The sequence below is a fragment of the Ailuropoda melanoleuca genome, chromosome 10 (assembly GCF_002007445.2).
Source record: "Ailuropoda melanoleuca isolate Jingjing chromosome 10, ASM200744v2, whole genome shotgun sequence".
Classification (NCBI taxonomy): domain Eukaryota; kingdom Metazoa; phylum Chordata; class Mammalia; order Carnivora; family Ursidae; genus Ailuropoda; species Ailuropoda melanoleuca.
Window position 1 is genome coordinate 94,836,134 of NC_048227.1, and position 10,527 is coordinate 94,846,660.

Genomic DNA, 10,527 nt, shown 5'->3' on the forward strand with positions numbered 1-10,527 from the left:
ATCTGCATTAGAATTACCTGAGCTGCATTCTTAAAAATGCAGCTCCCCGTCTCCATTTAGACTTAATAAATTGGACTCTCTGGAATCCCGGGAATCTGTATTTTGACCAGTTCACTAAATTTTTCTCCTGCATACTAAAGTTTAAAAATTAACCCCAAATCCACTTTTGTATCACCGTTGCACCTAACGCAATGTTTAACAGGTAGGCAGGGCTAAAGAAACACTCATTAAAAGAATGAGTACACATTGATAGCCATCAATCTCATGGCCCTTTGTGGCCCCCGCCGTATTTAGGCATCATCACCACACCCGCTCCATTCCTGATACCTCTTCAGAGCCAAGGAATGAAACGTTTTCTCATGCACGTCCTCCCTGCCTTATTCAGCACTGGCCTCTCTAGGCTCCCAAGGCTCTCAAGTATAATCCTTATGCCGTCTTGGCCACCACAGACCCTTAGGAATGTTCAATGGACAACAAAGAAGTGTATGGGGCCAGTCAAATTCAGATCTCGCATCCCAGAATCTTATCTAAAAGTTCCAAGAGGGTCTGAGTGCCTTCGGAGGCAAGGCTCACACTAAGCTCAGTAGGTTAGAGGGAGGACAGCTGGGCTGAGGGAGGGGAGCCAGTGAAAGGATCCCAGAAGCCACTGGAAAGATCCTGGAGGGACGGGACGGGCTGGGCTGGTGGGAGCACCTGCAAACCGCTTGGGCTGACCCTGGGGTGATGGCTTTTCACCCGTGTGCCCTGCACGTGCATGTACATGCATGCTTTGAGCTCATTTTCACAGAATCACCCTGAGTGGTGCGCTTCCCTTCTCTTCACCCTAGGTTTGCATTTTAGTCTCCTGAAATGCTTTGCAAATTAAACCTTGCAGAAACTTTGTCAAACCATAGTTCACTGCAGGATGAGTAGGCGACTACAGGCAAGTGTGTTCTGAAAAGAGCCCATGCCCCCTCCGTTTTGGCAGGGCAGAGCCCAGAGGAGAGGGATGTCATTGCCCAGACTGAGTTTGAGGTTGGAGTGTTTATGTAACAAATCAGCTAACTTTAAATATTTCTCATGGTGGCTTAGGGCCGCAAACCTTTGCCTGGCACACTACCCTGAATGTCAAATGTTTACTCAGCCCTGTGTGGGCACCTCTGTTTATGCAAAAGGACCCTGCTAGTTTAAGGCCAGTTAATATTTTCAATCACACATCACGTTGCTGACATATCTTACAATAAGGATTTCTAGGACAATTTTTCAAAACAATCAGACCCCTTAAATTTGTGTGCACACCAAAGAGCAGATATGTTTAATGAATGTTCATTTGGCAAAGTCATGCAATTAAGGAATTTTCTTCTCCGGGTAATTCCATGAGCCCTGATAATTTTCCTCCAAGTCAGCCTCTTGATTACCTCCCCCCTTGACAGAGACACTGTGTACCAGACGAATAGCTGAGCAGACACCCTGAAGGGACTGGAAAGGCTCTCCTGGGTCCAGAACAAGCCAACTATATGAGAAGTGATGCTTTCCAACTTCATCACAGAGTTGAGAGCCAGAGAATGTTTCAGGGGCCAGAGAAAAAAATGCTGAATAACTCCCCCCACTCCTCCCAAGGCATTTTATACTTTGGCTTCATTACCAAGTTTGACGTGTGAATTCCCAGAGTATCAGACACCCCCCAAACTCAAAGTGTGAGTACAGAAATTCCAGAGACAAACGTAAGTTATTTTTAAATTATTCATGCCGCCTCGCTCACCATTAGAACGGATAATTGACCACTGTAAATATGTAGAAACAGAAATGACAGACACAGAAACGTGGGCCCCAAACCACAGGTGAATAGAAAACATCCACGGAGGGGCCGAATAATTAGGGCGGAGGGAAGCCCAGGAAGGTGGGAGGCCCTGGCTCTGAAGTGAGGAGCAAGCTGGGAGTGAACTGGAAGCAGCTGCAGAGGCAGGAGGTGACTGAAGAGGAGGGATGGGGTTTGGCAGGGAAGAAGGGAGCGGGGAGGAGCTAGGCTGGCAGGAAAGGCGGAGCTGGGCTGGGTGCTGGTTTCTGACAGATCCGAGCTCAGCGAGGCCAAAGTGACAGATGGAGCCGCGGCCAACGTGACAAAGAAGAAAGTATGCAATGCAGGAGATGTTTGGGGGTCTTCTAGAACCACGAGACTGCACACATGGAAATCCCATTCCATCTACAGCATTCCACCCCCGGGAGGGCCCCGCTCGGAGGAGCGAGGGGGGCAAATGCTCGTGCAGCAGCTAGCTGGAAGCAAGAATATGCTAATTGGTAAGTGGTTTGGGATTCCCCTGTTTTAAAACATTTAGAAGGTTCAAAGCATCTAGTTAGAACACACAGGTTTTTGGAGGAAAAGGCGGTGATGTCGTCCTCCCCAAAACAGCCCCGTTCACCACCGTGGTGGGTTTCCATTTAAATACACGAAAGCCATTGACAGTAAGAAACTCCATCCAACTCCATCCAAACCTAATGAAGTTGGCGCGCAAGCTGAGAATTCGGGCCCAAAATCAGCTGGCGATGTTGATAGTTTCTAAGGAAAAATCAGGCGTGAAGAGTTCAGTTCTTAGCAGATTTTGAAGGGGGGGCAGAAGTGTGAGCAGATGTCCCTCATCCGTGCAGACACCTGACGGCGGCTGGCAGCTCCAGACTGAGCCCAGCGAGTGAAATAGAGCAGCCCCCGCCCCCCACCCCCCTGCCAGGGAGGGGAGGGCTACGAGAAGGCTCACAGCAACCCAAACAGCAACGGGACCGGGAATGAGCGAGTAAAGACAGGGGTCTATTTATTGAACTGCCAGAGGGATTGTCTCCAGCATGTGGAAGAGGAGGGAACTTGAACCTGGAGCTTGTGCCCTGTCCTCCAAAGCCAACAATCTCTCCGGACCAGGACTTTGCATCAGTGTGACCCAAGTGGGGCACATGACCTAGGAGACAAACCCTTCTCCCCACCAGGTGAACTGGGCCCCCACACAGACGATGCACGTGCAACGAGTCCTTGTTTGTACAAACCTACTAATTCCACGCAAGCTCCATGTAGAACTTGCAGGCCCTGACCTGGCACTGATTCTGGACCTGAGTTATGCGATCAAGACAGAGAAATTAATGTTACCATTGGTAATATTTCCACCTAGGTAATTTTAGGATGTTATTTCAAATTCTGTGGTCTTGGGGCGCCTGGGTGGCTCAGCCGGTTGAGCATCTGCCTTCAGCTCAGGTCGTGGTCCCAGGGTCCTGGGATCAAGCCCCGTGTCAGGCTCCCTGCTCAGCAGGGAGCCTGCTTCTGCTTCTGGCCCTCCCCCATCTCGTGATCTCCCTCTCTCTCTCTCTCAAATAAATAAATAAACCTTAAAAAAAAAAAAAAGTGACCCAAGCTAATGTCGCCTACATCACAGGCTAAGCGAAAGTAGCTTTCACTTCCATGGCTTAAATGGTTTTGTCAGGGGATTTTCAGATCTGGTTTCCATGTTGTATTTTGTTTTAATACTGTTTAGTAGCCAATAATAGTAGCTACTTAATAATTTCTTCACTGAATGAATGAAATAACCAATTCATTATCAACATGACGTTACAATCACCCAAGATGGCAACAGGAAATGGGACAAAGAGAGAACTTCCGAGTCAGGGGCCACTGGAAAAAGTGTATAGGCTTGCCCTGGTAGAAAATGGCATGAAGGAGGGATACGCTCACCTCACATGGGCTGAAGCATGTCCAGGGCTCAACGGTAATACAAAGTAAATTATTTATAAAGTTAAAGGAATCAGACATTTTCCTTAAAGATGTTCTCCATCTGCTTAAATACCATATCGTGGTTGAGACTTGCAAGACTGACGGGCAGAATCAGGTAAAGTGCTAGAATCTGAATGAAGGCCGTTGGAGGGAAGATCCAGGACCCAGAAAGCCCTGGAAATCGCCGGCCTGCACAGGATCCCCACCAGAGCTTGCCAGGAGTGCAGATACACGCCAGGGACTCACTGGACAGGAGACCTCCAACACGGAGCTAGCCCCTGAGGAAAGAATCCCACCTACCTCCACAGGGGCCTCACCTTTTCGATGTGATGCCCACAGTGAAGGAGCTGTGTGAGGGCCAGCTCTGGGCTCCGAGGAAAACTGATGACACTGAGCCTTCCCCTGAGGCAGCCACTCTAGAACAATCTCTTCCTCTTCCTCTCAATGTACCCTTAGAAAAGGACTGGAGAGAAAGTACAGTCGCTGGTGTGATTTATGAATGGGGACCTCATTTATGAATGGGGTCACTTTATTACCTGTTTGCTGAGGGTGTTTCGGTCTTAACATGACCCGGTGAGAGCCATTCAGGGCAGACAGTAAAGCATCAAAATAGCCAGGAGGGCATTTCCAAAGTACAGCTGCGGCCCCCTGCCCACACCGGCCTGCCTCCCCAAAGACCCGTCCCCCCACCCACACACTGAGTCATCACACGCAGAAAAAGTGCCCGAAACTGAGCAACAAGAACAAAGCTTTGACAGGATATTTCAGAGGAAAAAGAAATTCGGGGAGCCGTCAGCCCCCCTGGTTTTGCCAAGACTGCTCTTGGGCGCTTTCAGCAGAGGGATCCAGGGTGTCCGTGACGTCTCTGCTTTCTCAAACTGCAGATCACCTGCCGCTCTGAACCCTTCTCTGATTCGTTGGCAGCACGCTGGTGGCCAAAGAGTACCGTCCCTCAGATCTCAGTGTTCCTATTCCCCACCACCCTGCATCCCAGTGACTGCCTTAGAGGTGCCCTTTCCTTCAGGCTCAACCCTCCCAGGCCCAGTCTCCCAAGCTTACAGCCCCCCTGCCAGGGGCCCCTGGGTCTTCGTATAGAACTGCCGATGCGGAGAGGGCCAATTCTCTCGAACATCACCTCAAGAATGGAGAGATTCTGATTCTTACAATGAAAGCACAGATTCACTCTCATAAGGCTAAACTTTATTAAAACAGTTTTCACAACAATCCAACTATTTCTTCTCTCTGTGTTATCAAATTAAAAATACATCGTCAAGGGGCGCCTGGCTGGCTCAGTCAGTAGAGCATGGGATTCTTGATCTCAGGGTTAGGAGTTCAAGCCCCACGTGGGATGTGGAGCCTACTTAAAAAATAATAATAGTTAAAAAATTAAAAAATACATCCTCAAGAATATCATCGTCATTCCAAAGCACAGATGGGATTGTTTGGTTGCGTTGTTAATCGTAGCAATGAAATTGACTCCATGCAATTGCATTTTATCCTCTTTTTTTAAGCCTGTTTATTTCCATAACGAAAAAGAATTCCTCCAAAAGTTAAATATAGAATTACCCTACGACCCAGCGATTCCACTCCTAGATATATGCCCAAAGAATCGAAAACGGACTCAAACAGAATCTTGTTCACCCGAGTTCATAGCAGCATTATTCACAACAGCCAAAAGGTGGAAATGACCCAAGCAGCCATTCTCAGGTGACTGAATAAACAGAATGTGGTCTATCCACACAATGGCTGTGGTTGGGACATGTGCTACGACGTGGCTGCACAGTGGAAACATCATGCTGAGGGAAATAAGCTAGACCTAACAGGACAAATATTGTATGACCCCACTTGTATGGAAATATCTAGAATAGGCAAATTCCTAGAGACAAAAAGTGAATTGAAGGTTAACAGGCCGGGATACAGAGCTTCTATTTGGGTGATGAAAAAGCTTGGGGGGCGCCTGGGTGGCTCAGCCGGTAAGCATCTGCCTTCAGCTCAGGTCATGATCCCAGGGTCCTGGGATGGAGCCGCATCAGGCTCCCCGATGAGCTGGGAGCCTGCTTCTCCCTCTCCCACTCCCCCTGCTTGTGTTGCCTCTCTTGCTGTCTCTCTGTCAAATAAATAAATAAAATCTTAAAAAAAAAAAAAAGAAAAAGCTTGGAATTAGGTCGCAGTGATGCTTACACAATGTTGTGAATGTATTTAATATCATCGACTTGTACCCTTAAGAATGATTAAAATAGCAAATTTTTGTTTTGCATATTTTAGCACCAAAAAATTGAAAAAAAGGCTTTTTATTAGTATGACAATTTTTGGCTCCTAGAGCAATTATAATTCTTACTGGCTTGTATTTAAAGTCATCGTCATGACATTTTTTTCCAACACACAACTCCAATTCTGAATGTCTTTAGATCTTTAGAACTTAGCCGACGTGACCGGCGTCTAACCGCAGACGGCCTGGAAATGCCCTTCGCTGGCAGATGGGTCTAGAGCAGGTGGCTGACCACAGCCGCCTGGCCTTGTACTCTGCTCTCTGCTTCCTGCCAGTGCAGCTGGGCAAGTCACTCGCTCTAGAAATGCCTCGATTTCCACGTCGTACGATAATGACCACAATTACTTTACAGAGTTGTGGTGAAGAGAAAGTGTGCTGTACGTGTCATGCTGGCATATGCGAGGGCTCATAATGAAGCTATTATTCTTATTATCGTGACAGAATTCAGTAGTTTTTAATGAGTCATTGAAATGTAAAGGGGAAAGGATAACGCGCTAACAACTCCAGAGAGAGGAACGGGAGAGAAGGGCTCCCCGGCTGATGATGGGACTCGGTCCTGGGAGTCGAGAAGGGGCATGAAGCTTTCCTGAACATTCCCCAATGGCAGGGCTGAGCCTGCGGGGGGCTCCTTGGGGAAGCAAGACGAGCCCAGGCTGAGACATTCTCGGGGGTCTCTCAGCCTGACCCGGAGGGAGCCCCTGGTCCCCCACAGCTATGAGTCACAGCTGTGAGCGGTGGACCTGGTGGCTCTTCTCCCTAGCACGTGATTGGCTCTGCTCCTGGGGTGTGTCACCCGCTTAGATCCCTTAACATTCTGATTCCCTTAACTTCCCAGGCCCCCAACAACCATGTCACTCCAGACCAGCCGCCCAGAGCAGGGTCTGATGTGGCTGCGGGCTCAGTCTGGATCACATCCAGCTTGACGTCGGGTGCTGGGCCTGGAGAGAAGCGAGCGCTCCGGCTGGGCAGCAGGACCTCTCTCATCCACAGACCTGGTTCCAAGCTGTTCTTCGTCTGTGCCTATGACACAGGATCAGCCTCTCCTGTAAAGAAGAGCACATTCCTTGCTTCCCTTGTCACTACGGTGGCGGCAGCGCCAAAACTCCATGAGGGACCACAGGGACAGATGGGAAGCCGGTGGCTGGAAGCCCAAGTCCACACTGTCAAAACCAGTCCAGGAGCGTTGAGGGGCTCCTCTCCAGCTGGCCCAGGGATGGAGAGCAGCCAACAGACAGCCCCCACAAGCCCAACGTAAACAGTGCTCCTGAGGAAAAGCTATGGAAAATAATGCGGTGTTCCATTCAGAGCTGGAGATAAGGCGGAGAGCTGGAGATCTTATGTCGCAACTCTAAGTGAGGATACCCGGGAAATTTATTTTCCCAATGCAGAATCTTTTGTGTTTTTTTCTGATTCAAAAGTACACGAATCAGGGCACCTGGGTGGCTCCACTGGTTAAGCATCCAACTCTTGATCTCAGCCCAGCTCTTGATCTAAGGGTCTCTCACAGCTCTGACAGCCGAGAATTAGTAACAGCTACCATTTATTGACAGCCTGCCACGTACCGGGCTCTCTGCTATACGTTTCACCAGCAGGACCTCATTCAAGCCTCACTGGATGCCCTGAGGCTGGTCTGATTATCCTCAGCAAACTGAGGCTAAGGTTTGGTGACTTGTCCACAAACAAGTGAGCAAGCGGGAGGAGTGGGATTGGGTCGTAGTTCTGTGGGACCCCGAGCCGGGGCTGCGGCTCAATCCTGCGGCAGGAAGAAAGTCAGAGCCAAGCCACCAAGGAGCATTCTCCCTGGAAAAACTATTAGCCTGGAAAAATAAGACCTACATCCAGCCAGGAGCCATTTCTTCGGTGCTTTTCTCCTCCACTCGGTGATGATGCATTGGGGAGGACGGGCTGTAGGGCATGGGCAAGAAGCCAGACAGACAAGCCGGTCAGTATGCTGGCTCTTGCAAAGTCTGGTCTTCACAGTACATCATTATTTCACCCTAAGCTAATTGAAGTCCCCCCAAATTAGATACATTCCTATTTTAGTGTAATTAAATTATGTATGAGAAAACAGGTATTATTTATAGATTATGTTTGCTCCTAGTCCCGCCATAATACATTCAAGAGCTGATCTCCTGGGCACCTGGGTGGCTTACTGGGTTAAGTGTCTGCCTTCGGCTCAGGTCATGATTCCAGAGTCCTGGGATCGAGTCCCGCGTTGGGCTCCCCACTCAGCATGAGGGAGTCTGCTTTTCCCTCTCCCTCTCCTCCTCCCCCCTGCTTGTGCTCTCTCTCTCTCTTTTTCTCTCAAATAAATAAATAAAATCTTTAAAAAAGACACAAAAGGGTTGATCTGCTGAGCATTCTGTTCTGAAGCAGACATTCGCTCTCAGCTCTGCAGTGGAGATTCACTGACCTTCACATCTTCTCTGTTTTAACCATGATCTGCTCTGTCACCTTGTCCACAGCAATAACTAGGGTTCTGAGCAAGAAGCACAGTGGGCATGTCCATGCTTTGCCCAGTGACCCTCAACCAGAGAAGCGGGAAGAAAAGCAAGGAAAGGCAGCAAGAGTACACTAAGCATGGGCTGCCAGTGGATATAGAAAACCAGGGAATATTTAATTTGCTGACTAAAATCACAGAAAATCAACCCAGGAATTAGATAACAAAAATTAAAAATAAAAAACATTGGAACATCCACGCAATGACACTATGGAGACATGAGCAACAATAAGTGAGGTCACTAACGGAGCAAATCGTCATTCAAATCAACAGATGACGTTTTGGAACTTGAAGGCGAGTTGAGCAAGATTCCTCGCACAGACATGGAGATAGATCTGAAAACACTGCAAAGATCCTTGAACAAGAAGCTACCAATGCTACAATCAATAGCCTGGAAAAAGAATCCCACAGGACACAACAGAAGAATAGCTCAGGTGCAAATAACGGAACTCAAAACCCAAGTGTGCCTTTCTCCTCAGTACCGCAGTGGCTGTGCTCACCAGGGCTCAGTGAAGAGGCTGCAGCCAGGACTCCAGTGACTAACGTTTCTATCCCGGTAGATTTATTCACGCGTAAGATGCTACATACAGGGGCGCCTGGGTGGCTCAGTCGGTTAAGCATCTGCCTTCAGCTCAGGTCATGATCCCAGGGTCCTGGGATCAAGCCCCACGTCGGGGGGGGGTCCCTGCTCAGTGGGGAGTCTGCTTCTGCCTCTCCCTCTGCCTGCCACTTCCCCTGCTTGTGCTCTCTCTCTGTCAAATAAGTAAATAAAATCTTAAAAAAAAAAGAAAGATACTACATATCTGCATTCATGCGTGTACACACGCATCCCTCCTTTCTTAGTCCGTATTCAAATATTCTCTTTGTTTTTCCTATAAAGGTCATTATTTAAAAGGCCTCTGGTGATACCTTTGCATACCAACTTCTACAACCAAAAGCTGTTCCCTGGTGTGGGTATGAGCCAGGTAAGCAGCACTGTATTCGTTAGCTATGGCCACATAACAAATTACCCCAAACCTTAGTGACTTAAAGCAACAATTATCATTTATTATCTCTCCTGGTTCCTGTGGGTCAGAAATGTGGGTCACAGAGGGGGCACAGTTTTATCTCTGCTCCATAAGGCCTGGGCCTCAGCTGGAAGCCTTGCAGGGTGGGAGCTGGAATCATCTGAGGGCTCACTCACTTACGTTGTGACAGTTGATGCTGGCTATCAGCTGAGGGCCTGACTGGGACTGTTGGTTGGAACCCCCACACATGGCCTCTCCATGTGGCCTGGGCTTCCTCACAATATGGTAGCTGGGATCCAACGGCAAGAGAGAGAGCCAGACAGATGCTGGGTCTGTGTTATAACCTAGCCTGGAAGTCACATGGCTTTATTTCCACCATGCATCCACTTCCCTGCCCTTCTAGAATTCTGCTTTCAAGCTGATTTCTGTAGGCATGTGTTCCATGGTAGAAACACTTCATGAAGGAGAGAGTCTCAGGTGAATCCTAAAAAGAAAGAAGGAATGTTTGGTGTCTGTTGACATGGTGGGAGATAGGATTAGAGAGACATGTTGGGGCCAGATTTCAGAGTGTTAAATGACATATTAAAAGTGTGGTCTTTATTTGAGGGACACCAAGGAGCCATATTTTCAACAAGGATCGTCCTCGTGGCTCTGGAGAGGACGGATTACAGGAAGGAGAGGCAACAGGTGGGGGGCCAACTGGGAGCTAATGAGGTGTTGCTGGTGGAATATGTCAAGAGTCTGGACAATGATATTTATCTGTGTCTCTGAGCCACCAGCCTATACCATCTGTTCATTTGTGTTCCTAATTATAAATTCTGCAAGGACCCTAAATAGTTCCAGCATCCAATATTAATAGATTACAGGTCTTAAAGATACATATTTGATATACAGTTTTGTATTTATAATCATACACATAGAGCATAGAACAAGTTGCCTTAAAACTACATTTACTATTGTGGACAGAGCTGCTATGAACATTGGGGTGCATATGGCCCTTCTCTTCACTACGTCTGTATCT